Here is a 19,449-nt window from a genome sequence, read left to right on the forward strand (position 1 = left end):
ATGAATAATGTGGAATCAATATGGTGATAAATAAAAGGTTTTCTATTTATATTCATAAGTTCTGAGACCATATTGGATTCGATTATTCTTGTGTTTCACTTTGCATGTTTTGACTTCCAGAATAACTAGGTCATTCTACCCGAATGACTAAGTTATTCAAACTATCCACAGTCGATAATACTTTGGAAGTAGGTATTAAGGCAAGACTATCATGAAGTTGGTTTGTATATGTCTAAGGTGTTGGACATAGCGAGAGTTGCTACAACATTCATGAGTGCTCATAAGTTCTGAGTATTGGATTAAACCCACGCTCATTTGAATCACTTCATGGAGTTTATCACATGTGATCATGAGATGATAATATCTTATATTCTTCAAACCTAGAGATATTAGTTATTGACTATGAGTTGGTAATACATTTATTGCACGAAAACACATTGGTAACTCAATGTTATAAAACGTGCCTTTGTGTATGATTCAACAAGTAGTAGAAAAAGCATATGAGTCAAAGTTTATCCATTCCTTTTCCCCTTGGAGGGATAAAAGCGATATTTGTGGGCCCCTCGATGATTTAGTGATGACACCCCTAAGTGCTTGGCCAAGCCTGAACTGATTTGATTAGTGCAATTAGTCAGTCGTCACAAAGGGGAAATCGGGAAACAACAAATGGACAGAGAGAATGATTATAATCCATGTCTCAGTCCATATGATATCTACAATGGAGGAATATATGATCCCTTATCTAATGGACAAGTCATTTGATTAGGTCAGAGTTCGACAACGGCTTTAAGAGCTACGATTGCTAGTCGGGATCTTGGAGTCATACGCAATAATAGTATTAGACTTATCCAAGTGGGAGACAGTTGGATTAGATGTCTAAGCCCATAAGTATTATTGGTATGTACTCGACCCGAGAGTAGCATGGTCTATTTGGGTTGCATGGCATCGGAACAATTGGATAGACTAAATGAGGAAAAAAAGGATACTAACGATTTATATTAATATATTATAAGTTCTAATATATTAATATGAAATCATATTATTTAATTAGTATTGATCAAAAATTAATTTAGAATTAATTTTGTGATAAAAAAGGAACTAATTAAATATGGACTCTTATATATATATATATATATATATATATATATATATATATATATATATATATATATATATATATATATATATATATAGGATGGGCCAAGTTCATTTAGGTTGGTCTAAGCTTGCATGGATAGTCCATGGAGTTTTTAACCCATGGATCCTATGGAAATGAAAGGTCATGGGTATTAGGGTTTACATGAATGTAACCCTAATCCTCCACACTATATAAAGAGGTCCTTCGTTCATGAAATGGGCACTAGTGCATAGAAAAGGGAGCGAGGCCGATTTCATAAGAGGGAACCTAAGTATCCTTATTCTCTAGTTATTCCAAGTTGTTTTTGGTGTTGTGTGATTCCATTTGAGGTGCAACACTTGGGGCACTAAGATCTTAAAGGTTCAAGACTTCAAGCTCCATCAAAAGGTATGTCATTTAACTAGGCTTTGTAGCATAGTTGCTTCATATTATGCTAGTTAGGATTAAAAACTTGGAATATTAAATATTTGCATGTATAATAGAGAAAACATAGATCTAAGGTTTATAGGGTTGCATGGACACCATAGGAGTGTTAGAATGCTCAAAACCCATCACAATCTTCACTGGCAATAAGACTCTCCAGCACATTCTCAATCAAAAGGAGCTCAACATGAGAAAATGACGATGGGTAGAGCTACTAAATGACTACGAATGCGAAATTCGCTATCATCCGGACAAGTCCAACGTAGCAGCAGATGCCCTAAGTCGAAAAGAATACCCGGGCCATCGTGTAAAGTCATTGACCATAACTATCCATTCATACATGTCCACGCAGATCAAGGAGGTGAGCACGAAGCTTTGAAACCTGAGAATGTCGCAAGTGAAGCCTTGCGAGGAATGGATAAAAACCTTGAGGTCAAGGGTGACGGAGCTCATTATCTCATGAATCATATCTGGACACCAAAATTTGGTGGGTACAGAGACGTTATCATGAACGAGGTTCACAAGACCAAATACTCCGTTCACCCCGGGACTAATAAAATATATCTAGACCTCAAGAAACTATATTGGTGGCCAAACATGAAGCAAAAAATCGCTACCTGTGTGGGCAAGTGATTGAATTGCGCGAAGGTTAAGACAGAATACCAAAAGCCCTCGGGTTTGATACAGAAACCAGAGATACCCGAGTGGAAGTGGGAGCGGAATAACAATGTACTTCATAACTAAATTGCCCAAGACAACTGGTGGACTCAACACCATATGGGTGATTGTCGATAGGTTAACCAAATCTGCGCACTTCCTGCCAATAAAAGAGACATACAAGATGGAAAAACCAGCAAGGACGTACATCAAGGAGATCGTACAACTGCATGGTGTTCCAACATCCATTATCTAGGACAGAGATAGCATGTTTACCTCACGGTTTTGGCAAACGCTACAAAAGTCTTTAGGAATCAGGCTTGACATGAGTACAACCTACCACCCATAAACCGACGGGCAGAGTGAGAGAACCATTCAAAAGTTGGAAGATATGTTGAGAGCTTGTGTTATAGACTTCGGTAAAGCTTGGGATACCCACTTACCACTCATTGATTTCTCATATAACAACAATTATCACACTAGCATCAAAGTTGCTCCATTTGAAGCCCTCTATGGGCGCAAGTGTATATCACCTCTGTGTTGGGCTGAAGTGGGTGACACGCGGCTAGCAAGAGGATAAGTGCCTAATAGCACACTCACCAGCCCCTGGATCATATAAGAAACTATTGAGAAGATCGTTCAAATCCGTGAATGACTTAAGGCATCCCGGGATCGACAAAAGAGTTATGCAGATAAACGACGAAACTCTTGGAATTCCACGTTGGTGACCGTGTACTATTGAAGGTCTCACCCTGGAAAGGAATGATACGTTTTGGAAAATGTGGGAAATTGAATCCAAGGTATATCGGGCCATTCAAGATCCTTGGAATGATTGGCCCGGTAGCTTATAGACTTCAACTACCGTAGGAACTCAGTAACATGCATCCCACCTTTCATGTGTCCAACTTGAAGAAGTGCTTGTCTGATGAGACTCTCGTCATTCCACTTGACGAGATCGAAATCGACGAGAGTCTCCACTTCGTTGAAGAACCAATGGAAATCATGGGCAGGGAAGTCAAGAGAACAAAGCAAAGCCGCACACTCATAGTGAAGGTCCGCTGGAACGCCAAGCGAGGGCCTGAATTTACTTGGGAACGCGATGACTAGATGAAACAAAAATACCCACATCTTTTCCTCAACTCGTGAAAACCTACTCAAATGCTAATTTCGGGAAAAAATTCCTTCTAACGGGGGGATAATGTGACAAATTTCAATTTTGGATCAAACAAAGTTAATAAGTCAACCAAGTCAACCCGACTAGTATTAGGATTTTAGGATAAGCGCTATGTTTCATAATTTTCCTAATGTACGACTTACAATTATAATACAAAGTATCTCTCTGGATTGCCAATTATCAAATATAAACCGTAATTAGGGTTAGCAACGTAACAACTCGATAATTCAACTATATATTATTTGGGAATAAATAATATTCGTAACACAAATGTAGTGGAATTCATAAACCTAACACTACATGATAAATTCATAACAAAGGCTACAAACACAACTTTTGATGAATTTGTCACCAAATGCGATGTCACACCCCCGAACCAGACGGTGGAAACGTCCGGGGGCTCGAGTGACTTTAACTTGGGATATCATCACAATGAATATAAATGAAACATAGCATCATCGTCACCATGCATACAATATTACAACTGCCATTTTTTACATCAAGTATAATATTTTAAATTACATATCCAAAACATTCAATGTATGATGATTAACAGTACACAAAATGAAATTCCACATACTCTTGTTGAATCTTCCGCTTAACAATTTCCTGAGAATACAAGTTATTTTGAAAATGGTCAACATATATCATGTTGGTGAGTTCATAAGGATGTTTGAATGAAAGACTTTGTATTTTTCGTAAAACACCAGAAAATCCGATATTTTCTGTTAAAAATAGTTTGAAAGTGATGTATCAAATCAAGTATTAATGCATGTGTGTTTTCTCTTCTTGGAAATGTATATGAAATGCAACCCAGGAAATCCGATATTTCCTATTGTAAGTAAAAGGTAGTGTATAACGTTTTTCGTCCCAGAAAATCCGATATTTTCTGATTATAAAGGTATCGTGGTCTTAAAACCCTAAGACCGTGTAATAGTGTATGTATGTTTTGTATCATCACAATTTGTATTTGTATTCCATAACGTTATGATAGTATTGATCTCTATGTGAGTCGTTATAACCATGCTTGATAATGACTAATTCGCCTGTCTTGGCATCTTCAGACGTAGGTTTGATTAAGGTAACGTTTGTCACCCTAGACTGGCCGAGTCTAACTATAGTGAACAGCTCATGTGTGGGAGTGTCACCCCCGTGTAGATCTATACACAAACTCTCGCTCTCCCTCCAGGAGACTCTGGTTATCACTACAGGCTATGATTGTACACTCAAAGATGTCAACCGACATGTCTCACTAGATCCTTGATTGTTTTCACGCGCGTATTGAATTACACTATGTATAATGTTTTCGTGTATGTATTAATATTCGCAAAACCCAGTAATAGTATGTATATGAATGAATGAAGCCCAACAAACATGAAGAAGTACAGCTAAGGCTCACTAAACATGTAAGTTATTTCTAGGCCTAATAAGCATGTATATGGACCACAAAGGCCCAATAAACATGTGATCTATAATTTAGGCCCAATTTAACATGTAATTGGACCACAAAGGCCCAGTAAGCATGTAATGGAAGTATTAGACCCGATAAACATGTAAATTATTTCCAGGCCCAATAAGCATGTATATGGACCCACAAAGGCCCATTAACCATGCAACGAAAGTATTAGGCCCAATAAATGTGTTATCGATTTATTTAATCCGTTTGTTGTAACTTAATTTGTTTAAGCTATTTTGTTTACCAAAATAACATAAAAGGCCTAATTTTTGTAATAGTGACATTGTTGGCCCCTTAAGTCGAAAATATACAATGTAAACACATTTTTGGTAAGACTAACATTTTTGGTCCCTTGGGACTTAAAAGTTTTCATTTATGGACTTAATTCTAATAAAATAAAAATTTTTGCCCACTTTGGTCAAAATTTCATTTTCGGCCCAAAACCATAAATATTGACATTTTCGGCCCATATAAATATATATTGACATTTTGGCACAATTACATATATATTTTTCTATTTTCGGCCTATTATTATAAGAATTTAAATTTTCAGCCTGTTTTTGATAAAAATGACATTTTTGGCCCAAGTTTTATAAAAATAACCTTTTAGGTCCAAATTCAATTTTAATGGCATTTTCAACCCATAAAACCATAGATTTACATATTTGGCTCAAATTTGTGTCATATGTTAAATTTAATCCATAAAAATCGAGATTTTTCAATTTAAGCTCAAGAAAAAGTGTAAGGGCCCAAATCAAGGCCCATTATGCAAAAATTTACACTTTTGGCCCTTTAGAAACTATGACTATCATAAAGACCCATTTTTATGCAAATATGACCCTTTTAGTCCTTATAAAACCGCAAATGACATAAAAGTCTCAAATTTTTGATTATTTTTCAAAAATGACCCTTTTCAAGATTTTGTTTAGTTTCTCATGAATCTTCACATTTTTAACACATTTATCTTCATAGTAAGTTGTATGAAGTGTTTTAGTTTACAAATATCACAACTTTCGGTTAGATTTTTCGAGATCTATAGTGTTTCATCACATAATCACAACTTAAATCACGAAAAACACATATAACATGCATAAATACATAGATTTACCACATATGCAACTTGTATCCCCCCCCCCCCCCAAAAAAAACAATGTAAAACAGAAAACAAGGGGGGTATGAACTCACCTTGCTTTGATGTTTCGGTTCTTGTTGAACAATGAAGAAATCTCGGCCCTAGCAAACTTCTTGAGAGGGTTTTCGAGTTCTAGGGACTTCTAAGAGCATGGATCATAGTTTGGAATGTTAGTAACTGAAGGATTTGTCATATTAAGTTAAACACTTTGAATAGAAAGTAGCTTACCGAATATGAACTTTAATGGAGAGATCTTGAATACACACCCAACTCACGAAATTTTGAGAAGAAAAGGGAGGTTCTTGAGAGAGTTTTTATTTGAAAGATTTTGAAGAAATATGAAGGTGATGAGGGGTGGTGATCTTCGGCCGAGAGTAATAAGAGAAGAGAAAGGAGGATTTTGTTGGTCAATACATGATGGATTAGGGAGTTTTAGCTTAGTTACATGTGAGATTAATTGCATGGATACCTTATATACATTGGTGAGGTGTCAAGTTGTTAATAAACGTCATTTTTTTTTTTCCTTTTTTTGTTTTATTTGGGCCAATAATGGGCTAGGAGAAAAGAGATGGGAAGATTTGGGGCCTCTCTTGTCTTATTTCGAATTTATGAGGTATAAAATAAATATTTTCCGGCCTATTGGGGCCTTAGGAGGATTCACGGCCCAATAGAAGTCCATTAGGGCAAATGGAATTAGTTGTGGCCCATCATGGCCCATTAAGGGTAAAATAAACCATTTTAGGCCCAAATGGCCCAAAATGCTAATGTTTTATGAATGTGGGTCCAATTATATCCCAATTAGGGTTCCTAGGCCCAAGATAGTCAAGTTGAAGGTTTATTGGTCCATTAGGCCCAATAAGAGAATCCTGGTTCATATTAAACTTGAACCGGGATTTTTAAGGTTTTCAACTCATAGTTGACTATATGAGATGTATTGTATTAGGTGTTGAACTTCACTCAGGAGTTTTGATTCAAATGGATGATTTTGATTTAGTATAGAGTATGATATTCACTTAGAGTACATGCCTTACAATAGTTGAATGTTTACATAAGAATAGAATTTCCTAGCTAAAATGCTAGTTGTGACATGCGACAAAGTCTATACCCGTATAAACACCAACTTTTAACGAAACGAACTTGGAAATTCAACCTAACTATTCATGTAACGTATTATTATTTGATAACAATGTTTGTTATAATAATTTGAATTTTTCTAATTCGAATTAAATATTTATACATAATTTATACCATACCTTTTTATTAAAAACACATCATTTTTATAAAAATCCCACTTTTTATAAAAATGCCTAGATTTTTATAAAAGAATTGGATAGCTTTGACTTTAGGGGTTATGGAACCCAAAAATGACAAAGTGGTCCCCTCTTTTCTCAGTGGTCCCTTCTTTTCTAACAAGTCAAATCCCCCACACATCTCCATGCATGCCCACCCTACCCACCCCCACCCCCTTCCCCCTCTGACTTAAACTCACGGCCGAAAGGCCATTTTCCTTCCATAATCATCATCATTTTCAACTTCTCCTCCATGTTTAAGCCCTCATCTTCTATCCCTAAATTCTTCCAAGATTAGTTCTTGAGTTTTGGTAAGTACTTCCTTCATAATATGGTGATTCTACATACTTCTATACTAGTTTCAATCCATTTACACACATTATCATGTGTTACTATTCATAGGATCTTCAAATCTTCAAAGTGTTCTTCAAGTGTTCTTGACTAGAAACTTCCATCTACAACCTTTCATTCATCAAGAAAACACACATAAAGTGAGTTCATACCCCTTCATTTTCAAGAGTTCTAAATATTGGGGGGGATACAAGTAACTTGTAAAAATATACAAGTTGTTATGCATTCTTACTTACTTGTTGTGTAACCGTGCTAAATACATGAAATAATGTTATTACCAAGTTTTATGAACATTTATATGTGAAAGTTTTTTTAAAATACAAAACTATGAAAAACAAGTATAACCATGTTATATGTTCTTATGAAAAAGTTATAAACAAAAACTATAAAAACTATGGTTTTTATGAGCATAATATGATTTCTCTAAAGAAAATGGTTATAACCATGTTATTACACCATTTTTGTGGGATATAAACCAAAATATGTTATTTTGGACATATGTCTTAAAACTAGTCAAAAATACCAAAGATTTAGTTTTACAAAAAGAATATTTCAAAATCTATCATTTTATGCAAAAATGGGGTTTCTAACAAAAATGGTCATAACTAGGTTATGGCACCATTTTTGTGGGTTTTGGCCAAAAATATGTTGTTTAAAATACATAAAGTTAACTTGACCTAAAAATAACAAAAAGGTAAAAAATGAGTTTTACATAACAATATTTAACTATATTGCCGTTTGTGACGTTAAAAGTCAAAAACTAGAAAAATGGACATTTTCATTGATGGGTTTTATCCATAAGAACATCCTATGTGCTCATGCAAACCCTAATGCTTGGATCTAGGTTTCTCTATTGTACATGCATTCATCAAAGACTTTAAACTCTAGATCTTGCATGTGATAATCGATATTAACATAAGAATAGGGTTTAGATCTTACCTTGATCGTTATGTAGCAATAACAATCTCAAATCCTCCTTGTAATTGGCTTCTGAAAGCTTAGTGTCACAAATGTCACACCTCTAATGGCTCACAAACACCAAGAGCAATAAGGATGAAGAGGGAGAAGAGGAGAGGCACCCAAAACGTCTAGAAACCCTAAGGAATCAGTTAGCCCCATTTTTGGATGCCCTAAGGGTCATTATATAGTGAGGCCATTAGGGTTTTGAACTAGGAAACCCTAATCTGGCTGCTTATGCCCTAAGCAGCCCATGGACTCCCTCCTTAGAGACCTTGGACGAATTATCATGGGTTTCCCCATAGATTTCGTCCACTCCATCCTTTATGGAGTCCATTAGCCCAATATCCAACTATCACACAATTGACAGTTCTAGTCCCCTTTATTTAATTAATTTCTTTTTGCCACAAAATTAATTCTTAATTAATTCTTGACTAATATTAATTAAACAATATGATTTCTCCTTTAATATATTATTCATATAATATATTAATAAATCATAATTAATCTCTTTCTCCAAAAATCATACTATCAAGTTGCTTTGGTGAAGGCAACCGAAAAGGACTATGCACAACCGGGTCAAATACTTACCAAATATAGTTACGGGCTTAGACACTAATCCAACAGTCTCCAACTTGGATAAGTCTACTAACTATAAATGCAAGTATTATCCGATTAGCAATCGTAGCTCTCAAAAGCCGCTGTCAACTCTGATCTTATCAGAAGCGTGTCCTTTAGATAAGAGATCATATATTCCCCTATTCTAGATATCATATGAACTGAGACATGGATTTAAATCATACTCTCTGTTCATGTGTTGTTTCCCGATTTCCTATTTATGACGAATGACAACAGACTACAATTGAACACATCAAATTAGTCCCGGCTTGGCCAAGCGCTTAGGGTGTCATCACTAAATCATCGAGGGGCCCACAGATATCGCTTTTATCCCACTTTGGGTAAAAGGAACGGATAAACTTCGACTCAATGCTCACTTGCACTCACTCACCGAATCACACACAACAATACGTTTTATAACACCAAGTTACTGGTGCGTTTACATATTATCAATGTGTAACCGACTCGCAAGATACAACTTACAAATCTTGGTTTCAAGAATATAAGATATTATCGTCTCACCAATCACTCGTGATAAAATCCATGAAGCGATCCAAGTGAGCGTGGGTTTAATCCAATGCTGAAATCATATTCATAAGCACTCATGAACGTTGCAGCAAACATTTGCTATGTCTAATACATTTTAGGCAATCTACAAACCAATTCATGACAATCTTCTTTCATACCTACTCCCAAAGTATGAGTGACTATGGAACGTTCGAAAAATCTTATTATTCAGGAATTCAAGACATGCAAAGTGAAACACAAGAATAATCGAACCTAATATGGCCCCAAACTTTTGAGTATAAACTCACCATATTGATTACACATTATTCATTGTATAATGTTTTGGGTAATCAACTTATTACTTGAATTATAACAACAACTGTCCCATGCTCTTAGCATGCACACAATGTTTGCTTATGGTCCTTACTTTGTGAAATAGTATAACCGAATAACATTTTCAATCACACTCATTTCATAATTCCTAATCCATTAGTGTAAGAATACAAAATTCTCGCCACTACTAGAATATGTTAGATTCTAACATTTTTATGCAACAGTCCTTTCGTAATGTCATGGTACAAAAGTCACCAAGACTCGGCTAATGAAATTACAAAATACTCTATTGGAGATTGTTACAAGACAATTTCATAGTCATGAAGTCTCATATTCAAAGTACATTCCTTTGAACATCCTTCTTGCATAAAAGTTTCTAATCTAGACATTTATTCTAGATATCCAACTCCGAATATGGAAACATTTACATATTTTCCATATGACAACTCATTTTAAATAGAATCTTATCTATTCATAATAATGTCAATATGGTCCATCCATGACTATACTTTCAACTTGTCCACAAGCGACCAATCCTTGGAGAACCTTAGATTGTCCTTGGCAGTTGTTTAATTATTTTAGTCAAAACCGGTTCTATTTCCTTTTTCCCTCTAAATGCCCTAGGCATTTGGAAATTTTTAGAACGGTCGAATATTACAACATATGCAATTGATCCTATACCCGAAGGGTATGGGATACAATTCATAATGAAAAACGTGATATTTTACCAGTTTCTTACTATAATATTGTCATCATATTTCTATTTGCTGTGTTCTCGAAATTCGAACTATGAAGAGGGATGTCGTAATCATAATCGAACTTTGAGAATGAACATAATAAATATACCCTTGAATAAATTCAATTAAAATTTCTCGGTCTAAGCTTTTAGATTGGAAACAAAGTATAACATTCTCTCCCCTAATTATAGCAAAAACAATTTTTCAACCCCTGCAACTTTGCAAAGTGAAACTTTTTGTTTTTCTATAATTAATATTGTCAACTTGCAAGACTTAAATAATAATCATGCTCCCACTAACATGATAATTATATCCATTCCAGCATAACATTTATGCTCCCACTAGCCTTGACACGTATTTAGAAACCAGCTAAACTTCTAGAAAACAATACTTATTGACTTCCAAAGTTCATTGTTTCTAATACGACATGCTTCGATAAGACTTTATCTAAGCTTCTTAAAATCACACACCTTTCCTTAGACAACTCACATGTGTGTCTAAACTAATTCAGAACTTATATTACTAAGTCCCAAATGTTCAGACTAATTGTCAAATCTCATAATTCGAACTATGAAGAGGGATGCCGTAATCATAATCGAATTTGAGAGTGCAATTTACATAATCACTATCTCCTTAAAATCTCTCTTAGTGAAAGCGTTTCCTCACAATCATTTTCATGAAGGAGAGAAACCTTATGACACTTAGATTTTATTGTGTATGTGTTCCTATCCATGTGAGTTTGCCATAAGCATAATCGAAAGATAATGTTTGTGACAAATTCAAACTTTTATGGACATAACTTGTTCATTCTTAATTTCTTGCCATCAAGGGTCCCACCATTGCTTCCAAGTTATCTAGCAGCTCACTTATGCCAGTCAATGTACTTTCTTTGAATAAGGTGCTTGCCTTATGCAGTCTATTGAGAACTCTTAGAACTCATGCATAATCACTCAACAGGATTGGCACAGAAAAAGAATTTTGTCAACACGATAGGTTACAAACCTCAAGTCGTGTGCTAGTGTTTAATAAGTTTACTCTTGATTAGTTCTTGAATCTTTTCAAGATTTTCAGACTCCCACTGACCTCTTGACATATTAGATTCTCTTATCAAGAAACATTTCTTGATAAAAAAATATCCAAGAGTTAGTACGGATTCTCATAAAAAACAAACACTACACACCATTGGTCTTTGTTGGTCTATGTCTTATCCAAGACATCACAATTTACCAATTTCAAACGTGCAAGAGTAAGAAAAAAATTTTCTACTTTGCATTTGATGAGTATGTTAGAACTTCTTAAGATGTGTTACTCAATTCATTATCTTGGACTACGATTCTAAGACTTGATTTTGGAACGAAGTATGACTCATCCTTTTGATTTAACCATTTCAACAATTTCTGATTCCTCTTCTTAGCCATACTAGTGCACTAAGATGTCCTTAGATGATCAATTGTGATATGGTTCTTAATCATTAAGACGATTATAAAATCCGATACAAAAGTACTCTCCCTTCTTCTTAGATTGGAGAAACTTTTATATTTCTGCCTAATTGATTCTTCTTATTCGTTCTGCCATTCATTGAAACTTTTTAATGATTCTGAATTACACTTAATCTTGAAAGTATATCCACATTTACTAGACTTTTAGTAAATTATTACGAATAGTCTTATTGTTATTTGTGGTGGACTTGACTAGTTCACAACATTGTGTTCTAGTCCTTTAGTCCTTCACTTGACTCACATACTTGTATGATCAAGGAATTAGTCTTATTTTCTAAGTGTCAAGATTTCCATACATCACATGATTCAAATCATATGATTCCAAGCTTCTGTCCAACTGAAACTTGGGCGATGGGAATCTTTCCTTACTTAGAGAAATTTGACATTTCCATAAATAACATAACTAAGAATCACATCCATTTATAGAAATACACAAAAATCAATTTTTCACAACGATTTCATTGCAAGGATATATATATAAATAAGACAAATAAAAAATTTTATTTTATTCATAAAAGCAGTGGAAAACATGTCCTTACAATGCAAAATCAACTGAAAAACTATGTAATCAAATATTCCTAACAACTCTATCATAACTTTCTAAGCTCAAAATCTGATCTTCGAATCCATACGATCGTGATCCATTTCTTCGTGATCAGACTCATCTTGCTCTTCCATCAAGCTTCCTTTCTTTTCTCTGATCCTGCAAAACATTCAAATGTAATCTTATCACATTATGTATTAAGAATAAATGAATAGGAACTTAATGGAATTAGATAGTGGATTTTACCTGAAGTAGAGCCATACTTCTTGACTCTCCCATCTCTTAGATCTCTCAAGTAGACTGGGCAGCTTCGTCTCCAATGCCCCTTCTCTTGGCAGCAAAAACAAGTGGCTTCTTCTGGATTGACCACGGAAGCATGGTTGGTTGAGTTACCAGACAAATATGCTCCATTACTTTGCCAAATCATTTCTGATTCAACGGCAATAAGCATGTAAGTTATGTCAATGAGGGTCGCATCAAGATCCATCATATATTACTCTCTTATGAACTTATCATATGATTTAGGAAGCGACTGAAGAACCCAGTCTACAGCCAACTTCTTTGGAAAAGATACACCCAACATTGTTAACCTATCGATGTGTGATTTCATCCTTAGGACGTGAGCACACACGGATTTTCCATCTTCATGTTTCATTGCCAACAGGGCTTGAGTGTTTTTGAACTTTTCAATTCTTCGATCTTGCGGGTTTGGGAGAACAACATGAGGAGGTGGAGGAAGTGAAACCAAGCTAGTCCACAATGCAGGGATCGATATTTCACCTTCATTGTGTAACAGACTTTCACTTTGAGCAGGAAAACCTTTTTCATGGGATTCGAGAAGACCATGGTTAGATTCAGACATTTACAAAACAGGAGAAAAATCAAGTTAGTTGATTGATTGAGTCCTTAATAAATCGCCCAAATGAGATATTAAGGCTAGGACCCAACATAATACTCTACAACTTGGGAGAGGGATGTCGTAACCCAAATTGCAGATCATTTGAAGGTAAGTGAATGACGATTCACTAATTTTCCACCATGAAAAACGAAAAAGAGATTAGGTTTTAAATGTATTGAAAAACTCCTAGATCCTTTGAGATTCACTGAACTTTTCAATGGCATGTTCAAATCTCGATATGCCCCTCGATTTGTGACTGGGATGCCGAGGATCACAAAACAGGGTGTGAATAACCATGCAAACTTACATGGTGCCCCCAATGTTACAGTCACCTATTCGATGTGCTAGTTAACCACACACGCTCCACCAAACTATGACAAACATTGAGTCACCCTTTGCTACCTTTGCTTATAACCATTTAGTGTGCCAGTTAACCACACATGCTCCACTAACGTCTTCGCAAGGGTACAAAGTGTAATTTCATGGAATTGCATCAAATTCACTTTTGCCTAAAGTAACTAAGATTGGGAATTTTGTAAAAAACATTTAGTTACTTTATACTTCATTGTACTTTTAATGGAAAGGGTTTGCCCTATCCTACCCGTTCGGCTAACGACCCTCCACCAATCAAGGAAGCGGTGGGTGAGAGTGGACACCTATTAAACGGCTACTTTATAGGCCATAACCTTATACCCCCCTTATATATCGGCTTCGTGAATGAGACCTACTAACGGTAAGACTAGCAGTTTAAGTTATACATATATAATATTAGACTTTTAATGTTATATATAGTATAAGGGTGTATTTTACACTTTTAAAATACTATGTGGTCTAATTTAATAAATTACACTTTTAATTTAATTAAATGTAAACCATATCACTATGGATTTATTAACTTTCTTTTAATTATACACTTAATTAATTTAATAAAACCATAAGGGTACAATTTGAACTTTTTCAAAAATCAGGGTTTTAGAATTTAACATTTTAAAATTAAACTTTTAATTAAAATTTAAATTCCAAAACTTGAGGGCAAGTTTTGAAACTTTTCAAAACATTAGGGTTTAGAATTTAAATATTTCAAAATTAAACTTTTTAATCAAAAATTTAAATTCCAAAACTTGAGGGCAAGTTTTGAAACCTTTCAAAACTATTAGATCAAAATACAAATAAGGCAATTAAACAATTAATTGGTGATTATCTAATTATGACCTAATTCAATTTTCATGCAAGATAATGATCAAATAATCCAAAAAAATTAACATTTATCATATAAGGAAGCAAACATTTGACTAATTTGAAATTATCTTTTATTTTGGAAAGGATAATCATCCAATATCAATAAAATTCGTAATTTATCAATAAAAAAACGATTTGGCAATTATCCCATAGCAAAATAGGCATGAAATCACGAGAATCCCTCTTTCTGGCAGCATGACTCGCAGAGTACCCATAGGGACTCGCCGAGTTCATCCTACTCGACGAGTTCACTTTGGGACTCGACGAGTTTTTCAGTCAGAGGAGCAAAAAATCGATTTTCTAAGCATGAATGAAACACAAAGCATCACTACAATAGAAACAAATCAAGGCTCTGATACCCCTGATGGGTTTTATCCATAAGAACATCTTATGTGCTCATGCAAACCCTAATGCTTGGATCTAGGTTTCTCTATTGTACATGCATTCATCCAAGACTTTAAACCATAGATCTAGAATGTGATAATCGATATTAACATAAGAATAGGGTTTAGATCTTACCTTGATTGTTATGTAGCAATAACAATCTCAAATCCTCCTTGTAATTGGCTTCTGAAAGCTTAGTGTCACAAATGTCACACCTCTAATGGCTTACAAACACCAAGCAATAAGGATGAAGAGGGAAAAGAGGAGAGGCACCCAAAACGTCTAGAAAACCTAAGGAATCAGTTAGCCCCGTTTTTGGATGCCCTATGGGTCGTTATATAGTGAGACCATTAGGGTTTTGAACTAGGAAACCCTAATCTGGCTGCTTATGCCCTAAGCAGCCCCTGGACTCCCTCCTTAGAGGCCTTGGACGAATTCTCATGGGTTTCCCCATAGATTTCGTTAACTCCATCCTTTATGGAGTCCATTTACCCAATATCCAACTATCACACAATTGACAGTTCTAGTCCCCTTTATTTAATTAATGTCTTTTTGCCACAAAATTAATTCTTAATTAATTCTTGACTAATATTAATTAAACAATATGATTTCTCCTTTAATATATTATTCATATAATATATTAATAAATCATAATTAATCTCTTTCTCCACAAAATATCCTATCAAGTTGCTTTGGTGAAAGCAACCCAAAAGGACCATGCACAACCGGGTCAAATACTTACCAAATATAGTTACGGGCTTAGACACTAATCCAACATTCATTCTAAGGACTTGCTTATTTGTGGTATATGTAAAATACTTGTTATTTAAGAATATCTAAACATGCTAGCCTCTATATATGTATATATATCTATATGTAGGTACAAAAATCAAATATTATAATAAACTATATAAGTATAGTTTATGTATAATTAACAATATTGTAACATGTGGAGCAAAGTGGATAATTATATAAAGACACACACATACACACACACACACACACACACATATATATATATATATATATATATATATATATATATATATATATATATATGGGTTAGGTTATTGTGTTATAACTATCTATTGTATGCATGTATGATTGATTCTAGACCAATCATTTTAGTTATTTTAAGAAAGTAATTAATGCATATTACATGTTGAACATATAATGAGTATTAATTAAATCTTCAGCATTTAGTATGCATTAATTACCTTCTTAAAATAACTAAAATGATTGGTTCAGAATCAATCATACATGCACACAATAGATAGTAGAAACCTTTAAACCTCACTCTCTCTCTCTCTCTCTCTCTATATATATATATATATATATATATATATATATATATATATATATATATATATATATATATATATATATATATATATATATATATATATTATACTATTTCATTATCATGGAAAAGTGATAATTACACATACAAAAGTTTTCATTACAACAAAATGTAAACTCGTTGAATCAAATTTTGTGAGTCAAAGTCTTCATCGTACCTATCAGTGTACCTAAAAAAGTCCTATATTATAACCAGAATCTCCCGTAAGAGAGTGTGATACTTATATGGGACTGAAAATCCCACACCTAAGTTGCTTGCAACAGCTAGACCGACAGGTCTGGTGTGACAAATGTCTAACATTCTGACGCCCGAAGAACATCGTAACAGTCCATCTATGTCCTTAGCATGGTGATATTAACTCACATGGGGAAACAACGATACATTTAATTTACGGGCAAACATTCATTCAAGTAGCTTTATATAAATTAAAACTGGATATTACTATTTTAAGTATGGAAATACTTGTACATTTCGGTCTTAGGGTTTTTAAGACTACAATTCATTTTAAGGAAAATATTGGATATTTTCTGGAAACGAACACTATCATTTTACAAGGAATGGCTTACAATTCTTCATACAAACTCTTATGAACTCGCCAACTTAATTGTTGACACTTTTTCAAAACTACTTGTATTCTCAGGAAATCTCTAAAACAAATAACTACAAGATTTTGAGGATGGGATGCTAAGGCGTCAGACAAATATTTTTATCATCATATTGTAATTGATTTTGAAACATGCAACTCTTACAATAATGTAACCTTTTCAATTATATTTATGATGTTTGTGTTTGCTTTGATCACTATTATTCATTATGTTATGATACAATACATGAAAGTCATCCACCCCCGGACGTATCCGCCATCCTGGTTTGGGGGTGTGACATGCTCTGAGACACTTTACTGATGAAGACATACAAGAGCAACTAGGTCGTATACTACTTCGTAAACCAGGTAAACATCCTAAGACTCTCAAGGAAAACATGGATCGACAAGGATTCGAGTTGAACCAGTCGAAACATAGCATATTTTTTGAGCTCGAGTATTAGTCTTCTCTACAGCTGAAGCACAACATAGATGTGATGCATGTCGAGAAAAATGTGGGTGAGAGTCTTTTGGGTACTTCTATAATGAATGATAAGAGTAAAGACACATCAAATGAACGTAATCAATGGTTGCAAAAAAAGGGTAACAACTTCACTAGACCACATGCAAGCTACTCATTCAAGAAACCTGACTGCAAAATCTTTTGTCAATTTATAAGAGATGTTAAACTGCCATATAGGTTTATTTCTAACATTAGTAAGAAAGTGGTAGATAATGATACTAACATTATTGGGTTGAAATCTCATGGCTATCACATTATTATGCAACATTTGATATCGACTGGAGTTAGAGCGTTATTGGACAAAAACACTTCTATACCAATTGTATATCTTTGTGTGTTTTTCAAGCAACATTTTCTCCAGAACACTAAAGGTGGAGGATACGAGGAAAGCAAAAGAAGACATTATTAGAATCTTGTGCAAGTTAGAGTTGATTTATCCTCCAGCATTTTCGACATTATGATTCATTTAGTTTTTCATTTACCCGATGAAGCGATTGCCTGTCACACCCCGGCCGACAGCGGAAAGACCGGGCGATGTAACGTCATTTCTCGTATCACAGATAAATAACATACATTGAACAGTACAAAAGCATTTTATAAAACACATACCTTTATTGATGGTTGAAAGTTACATTATTATAGCTTTCCTAGCATCTATTACATAACGTCCGACTATTGCATACGTCTCAACGAATAGAAAGACTAATAGTAAAACTTCTTCTATTCGAGTAACATACTAGCTTGTCAAGTTCCTGAAAACACATGCATTTTAAAATACGTCAACATAAAGTTGGTGAGTTCACAGGTTTTGACTCCATATAAAATAACACTTTTTCCAAGATCAAAAGTATAGTTTTGAAAGTATCATTTTGACTCTTCAACAACGCCGAAACAATAACAAATAAAAGGATCGGATTGTCACTTGCTTATATTGGGTTGTAGCTAACAACCACGAGTGGGGTTGTCAACCCGTATCTTATTCATACACGACTTCCTCGATCACACGGGATTAACGGTTATAGGTTAGAGGACTTTCACTAAGATCCCGAATATTAGATGATGAATATAGTAGCTCATGTAGACTTTGACGGCGTTCTATAGTTCTAATAACAAAAGAACTTTCATGTCTAAAACCCTAAGTTACTAGACTATGCTTTTAAACATTAATCCTAATTTCATAACATTTAGGCAGTATAACAGCTATAACTTGAAGTAGAACCAGGTTTTATCTTGACAAAAAACCAACAATAATAACATACATGTTTTATCTTGACATAAAACCAATAATAGCATATAACATACTTAACAAACAATAGATATAACTTCCGAGTATAACTCTGAGTCTATTACACCACATAGTATATAGAACTCCGGAGTATAACTCTTGGGCTATATTCCACATAATATATATATATATATATATATATATATATATATATATATATATATATATATATATATATATATATATATATATAATTCCTGAGTATAATTTCGGGTATATATTAGTATAATAACATGCTAACATTTTTAAGATAGTTGTATGATTTCAAAATATCATATATACTTTAGGTATATATGAGACAAACCAACTATATCTCGGTTAATATAACTATCTATGTTGATACGAAGATACTATCATATAAA

Source organism: Lactuca virosa, chromosome 1 (assembly GCF_052849685.1).
Source record: "Lactuca virosa cultivar CGN04683 chromosome 1, Lactuca_virosa_CGN04683_v6, whole genome shotgun sequence".
NCBI classification, from domain to species: domain Eukaryota; kingdom Viridiplantae; phylum Streptophyta; class Magnoliopsida; order Asterales; family Asteraceae; genus Lactuca; species Lactuca virosa.